The sequence below is a fragment of the Lampetra planeri genome, chromosome 2 (assembly GCF_965212315.1).
Source record: "Lampetra planeri chromosome 2, kcLamPlan1.2.h2, whole genome shotgun sequence".
In the NCBI taxonomy this organism is placed as follows: Eukaryota; Metazoa; Chordata; class Hyperoartia; order Petromyzontiformes; family Petromyzontidae; genus Lampetra; species Lampetra planeri.
The window spans coordinates 2,688,446-2,695,088 of NC_136108.1; positions in this window are offsets into that span (position 1 = coordinate 2,688,446).

Sequence of the window (6,643 nt, forward strand, 5' to 3'; positions counted from 1 at the left end):
AGAGCTGTGAGTGGGTGTCAGGGTGAGTTGTCCCCCATATTAGTAAACAAAAAAAATCCGCGGTGACATAAGGGACAGACGCCGGAGTGCACTACTATCTGTGAATTTGCTCCGCTTATCCACTTGACTAAAATAATGGTAAATAATTGGATACATTAGCCAATGAACTGCTCACATCTGCAAACAATGTGCAGATAATAGGAAGCTGTTCTGGAAAAACTAGGACGAGGAAAAACACGGATAGCAGGAATGATCCGCAAATAATAGGAGTTTCCAATGCATTCGCATCTCCGATTAGCAGGTTGGTGACGTACGGTGCGAAAGAAGTTCAACATACATACGTACATTGTCAACCCTACCGATCTAAACACATTATTTAGTGATGCTGTTCCATTGACAGCGGTGCACAAGCACAATTATAAATATATATATAAACAAACTCAACAGATTAGTCAACAATACTCTATGGGCCTTCAAAAAATATATATAAGAGGTGATATGCTGTGCAATTGCCATTCTTCATAGCACATAAATAGGATGCCTGATGAGTATGACACTACGAAATGTTTTCTGATTACCAATTTTAAATATGACGTCGGAATAGTTACCTAATAGTAGCTATTTGGTATAAGACAAACACTTCACTAATCAAAAGTAGTAAATGATCATCAAAAAGTACTAAATAAACTCGTACACATTAAAATATTTAAATGGTAGGCTGCCAACTTATAAACCCCTCTGCTTCATCCCGAATTAAAAGCGAAATGCTTAATTATTTTCACGACATTTTATAAAGTGGTATGATTCGCTGTGAAAATCTCTCAAAGGGTTTAAAGGCATTTAAAAATCCGCAGGCTACCGCTGAAAGCAATCGAGTTGGCAAGTACACTACCTCCCTGAGTACACGAGTGCAGTGGTAATAATAGCGACGCTGATAGCCATGTTGTGCGCACATGACTGTCACTCATAGGTAAGACCCAGTGGAGCTATTCAATTGATGTTAACGCAGCAGCAATTAATGGAATAACCCGCCTAGAGGTGTCTGCTGCATTATACAAAGTCCTAGGCACTTATGCCACTTCTAAGATGCCAGAATCTGGATTTTCTCCTTTGCTTGTCTCTTACTCTCTGTCTCTGCTCACGAAGGTAACAGTGTCCTGCAATGAGTAACACATGAGGACACATCACGCAAATTCCAGTCATCCCAGCAGCGGATTTTGGCTGGCCATGGAACAAATACGGCGGTCACCGTGTCGCGCGGTGCTTTCAGATGCGCTTCTGCGGCCGTCTGGAACGCTCTTCCTTCTGAAATGAGGAAGCCACTGGAGCGATGCATTTTTAAATCATCTAGGTTGACAAACTCATTTCATTAGAACTGATGTTCGTGTTTCGTTTGTTGTCCTTCCCCCGCACCTCCAATTAGCACGGGTGGCTACGTACGGTGCGAAAGAAGTTAAACATAAATACACTTTCAAGATAAGTCTCATCCACTGTGCCTGGGAATGCATCTGAGACTCAAATGAATATTCATCTAATTTTCATCTAGGTCCTTTATTTTACCCTTAGTGACCTCTCAATCATCATGCAGATATTGGCACGGCCAGTTCTAGTTAATGAAAAGTCAGCAAATGCTGCAAGTAATTCGAGAATATTTTATTGCTATTGGAATATTAATTTAGCCAAAGTAAATAAGTATAGACTGTGTCTCCGCATGTTATTTAGTCATGCATCTGTCACTCCGTTCTGAGAATAATGCTGTAATGTTGACAATCTAAACATGTTTGACATAATCGTTTGTGACAACGGGCTACGTCCTCATAACTCACGTGCAAAAAAACCGCGACTCTCAAAAAATACACTCAAATCAATCTGGTTCTCTGTGATTTTATGTGTGCGATATGCGTGGCATCACGTGGGCCCTCACCTGGTGAAATAAAGAACAATGTGTTGGAGTGAAATTGGCAGTCTTGCAGGAGGTGAGGTGAACTGGGCCTAGGAATGGACAATGAGAGACATTCTATCTTGATTTGAAGCTTTTGTGACTGCAGAAATCCATACTTTTTGGTTCTTTCGGTAAAGTCACGTAGGTATAAAATAAAATGAATCACGACGTTTCGATCGCAACACAAGCGGTCGTCCTCAGGTGGGAAAAATATAATCCAGCAGTGGAACTGCTGAACTGTTGGATTATATTTTTTCCGCCTGAGAACGACCGCTTGTGTTGCGATCGAAACGTCGTGATTTATTTTATTTTATACTTACGTGACTTTACCGAAAGAACCAAAGAGTATGGAGAGACATTCCGCGGTGCCTTTTGACGCTGCTAATGAGATGTTAATAAGAGGAGAGAGCACTGACAGCCAACTTGCTAGAGAGCCTGGTTGGTTCTTCGGTAGCCAATGGCAAAAGAGCATTAATGATCAATTACAATAAGCAATACCATACAAACATTCAAAACCAATGTTAAATTATCCAATGTGGATTTGTCATGGAACTCAAGGGGTTCTTGTTTGCAGGTACCGTCTCTTGCACAAACTGGAATGGAAACGCACTACTGTATCTATTGTTGGATGAAACCAATAAAAAATAGGATCATTTTATTGTTTGGTGTGTGTGCAGCGTGTCAATGACATGTTTGGTTTGTAGCCTGAGATGACGGGCCCTGCAGACTGCATTTAACGATGCCATCCCAACGCCGATGTTCTAACATGATACGCAAAAAGGAAAACACAGCAGGCCCGTTTGCATTAAGGCATCTTTAGCATTGTATAATTTATAAATTATCTTAATTCCTTGTCTAACGTATCACGGCCTTAAAGCAACGAGCTTGCTTCGAGATAATGTCATCAAGATAATGCAATCAATCACACAGAATCATTTGCTTTCAACATTTTTCACAACATCACATTACTTAATGTAAATTAGTGGCCAGTACAACCGGCCTTGCGGGCTGAAATCTAACATATTTATTGTATGCTGCACCATGGAAGCAACACGAATGGTACAAACGTGGCTGGTTCCAGCAGAAGAATGATTTCTGAGTTACTTGCGCAAGTCCCGCGAAAAACAGGCCAGAATGATTGCCTTATGTTTACGATCATACTAAAACATTACTTTTCATTAAATGCAACACCTGGTCGACTCACCGCAGAGAAAAAAATACACCACAAAATGTAATGATGACCGGTATTACATGAAAAAAATATTAAAGAGATATTGGTATATTTATTCTATGTCGGCCGGTCAACATCAACGAACGGTATCAATGGCTGTCGCTGCGACTGAATAGGAGCACACGTGTTCAACTGTCGCCACAACCTTCACTCATGGCCAACAAGAACAATCCGCAATCACCAGGTTTAAAATCCGAGTGTCAGTGAAACAAAAAACACTCCAGGGAAAATGGGACAGTGGTGGTAAAACAGCAAATATGTTGGGAAGGGGGATGGGTAGGGGGGGGGCTTTGACGCCATGCAAAAACAATAACTGTCCAAAAAAAAATATAAACTAGTACGGTAATGGAGATTTATAACGGATGCGTAATAAGGAAGCGGCATTAGTGCTTACAGGTGAGATTGAAGGCAGTAAACCAGTATCTACTTGTGGTTAAGGTTGCTTGGTTTCCGTGTTAACAAACATTGGATGGTTTACTGTTTACGCGTCAGCTTTGTGGTCACATAGTACACAGGCTGTGTTTTGCCCTAGAAGGTGCAGGTTAAGGCATGAGAGTGTTTGAGCCAGGCTAGGCTCACTTTGTGTGTGTTCTGTTCTACAATTTCTTTCTCTCCATTATTTTCCTCATTATTTTGCAGCATTCTCAGTATTCGATCTTTCGCTTTTCATTCCCATCTGTATGTGACATCTGTCCTCTTTCTGAACATGTGACGAAACTGATGATGGTGATGATGAGGTAAATTTTAAAGCCTCGTGGAGAGGCAAGACTTGCTGGCAGCTGGGTGCCACAGTGTCGCCTGGTTTACAGGAGGTCGTGGCGTTGCTTCGATCCCGACCCTGACCCCAGCTGTATATTTTGAGTTTAAATGTCTCTCTCCCCGTGGTCGCATGGCATTTTTTCCGGGTCCTCTAGTTTTCCCTCTAAATTTATAATCAACATGCGTTTTGAGTATTTGGCTGTGCAACATGTGTACATGATGACAAGCCACTTCGTTGAGCAATAATTTACGACCAGGTCGCTTCTAACAAAGAGCTCGATAGCTCAGTGGCTTTGACCTGGTAAAATAAAATTAAACATATCTCAGTGTACAGTTCAGTTTAGGTTCTAGGGAAACCAAAATGTCATGGGTTAATTGACCGGAGTGACTGACACACGCGTCATCACATACACGGCCACCGTGCAAATGAACTCTGTGTGTGTTTTGTCTGCCAATGGGCTTGTTGTTGCTGTGAATGTTGCTATCTCACTTGTTGTTGCTGCAAGTGGTCACCTCACTGCATCATTCACACGCCACCTCATCAACACACGTGCACTCGAGGTATAACCATGAATTGATTCATTTATCGATATCGATTCTTAAGCCCACGACAAGTTGAATTGCGTGTGTGGTGTGTTGACGTCCGTATTGTTCGTTCCTATGCAATGGACCCACGTGACCACTCGGAGGCACAAGGCGCTGCTACATTCGCTGCAACGTTCAACCAGAATTGATTGTTGAATCGCACGCGGTAGAACACAAATAAATACACTCACGCACTCGAGCATGCACAGCCACAGCTACAACGGCCATCGTTCTCTTCCTGCTGTCCCCTTTCTCACTGCCATTCCGCCCGTGCCTCACACCCCCCCTCCCCCTCGTTTCACACCTCCTCCACTGGAAAACGACAATAGAAATTCAGCTCACAAAGCTTCCTGGGCCGGATTTGCAATCGCAATGAGTTTGTTGCCAGCGAAGACACAGGCCCAAACAAACGTGCCATAGTTGCCCATTCAGGCACAGGCAATGGGGGTCGATTGAAATCTGAAGCGCCGTGGAATCAAATGTACACAGCCTCGCTGCCGCAATTGCAGCACCTGGTGCTGGCAACGACTTCGGGTTGCCACTTCAGGGGTACAACAAAACAACCGGAGCATATTGTGAGAACAAAAATATCTGGGGGTGGTGGAGGGAGGGATTGTGTGAACATTCATTGTCCTGAGTGGTGTATTACGCAATTGACAAACAAAAATAACTGGGACTTTTAATGTCCTTGGAAGATTTACCCAAGACAGTTGCGTGAAAGAGAGGACAGATGCTGGGAAAACCAGGACGGTGACCGATCCTCGACGATGCAGTCACCGGCTGATTGGCTCACCGCACGGCACAGCTGACGAGCCGGCTGGGTCATGTGACTAAACAATGGATGAAGTTCTACAGTAGCGGACCCATCATCCAAGTCCGCATTTCCCAAACGCAATTAATCACGCACCTTGCACAAAGCAAATTTACACGTCGCCAATTACCTTCCACTGGATGCGCATTTTTGTCGGTAAACTCTGCACGCTGTACAATGCTCGTTGTGCATGTGTAATAAACGACTGGACCACGATGTCTGGCTCAGTGTCCTTTATTATTCGGTTCGTGCTGTACACCCACACGGCTGTCTTTACTCTGTAGCTTCTCCACGGTGCTGACTCCAATGTCGGCCCGATCCACAACAGCAGCTCTGCTGCTGTTTCTCTCACACAGCCCCCCTTGGCTGTACTCGCTGCTGCTCTTCTCCCTCCGCAGCTCTGACAGCTTCTTGCTCTCTCTCTCTCTCTCCGCAGCTCCTCCTGGCAGCCACACCGCTGCCTCTAACAAGCAGCCCTCTCTCTCTCTCTCCGCAGCTCTTCCTGGCAGCCACACCGCTGCCTCTAACACGCAGCCCTCCTGGCTGTCTCCTCTGCAGCTGCACACCACTCCGCAGCTTCCTCTTATCTTCGGGGTTGGCTCCCGATGGCCGTCGGCGCCCCCCCTCTCCACACTCGCCCGCGTGGCCTCACTCTTTTCCGCTCACACCCCGACTGACTTCTCCTTCCGGTTTACGCGCTTAAGGACCCCCTACCTTTCACCCACGTCACCTGGCTCCGCCTCCTCGTGACGTCACATCCGGAAGGTCGCTTTCGCCCGCATTACACCACCCTCCCCCATAGAAAAAACCCAGCCGACCTCGGCTGAACAACACCAAAGCGTAATGCGGTGAACCGACCTTCCCCCTTAAAGGACACTAAGCATGCAATATAACAACAAGAACAACACACAAGTAACATCGACGAACGTACGGAAGCATGCGATAAATACGACGGCAAGAACAAGAACAATAACAACATACAATCAACGAAACGTAAGCGATTTGGAACGAGTGCGGGTCGCCGGCCCGTCCCGGACGGTCGGCGGCCCGCTTGTAGAACGGGGACGCGATGGAACATGAGAAATGACAGGGGGTAATTCCCCTGCTGCGATTGGAAGTCCACCGACATCTCGTGTCCCTGACGAATCAGTTTTGGTCATATTCCGCGAATGCGCCTGCAGCGGGGTCGGAAGGGTCGCCGGGCTAGAAGGTCCCGCAGCCTTGGCAGGCGCCCTCCGAACAGGCCCACTCCTCCCCCGCGGTGTCACGGTCGGCCTGTCTGGAACAGGTATGACAGGCGCTCCAGCAAGATCAA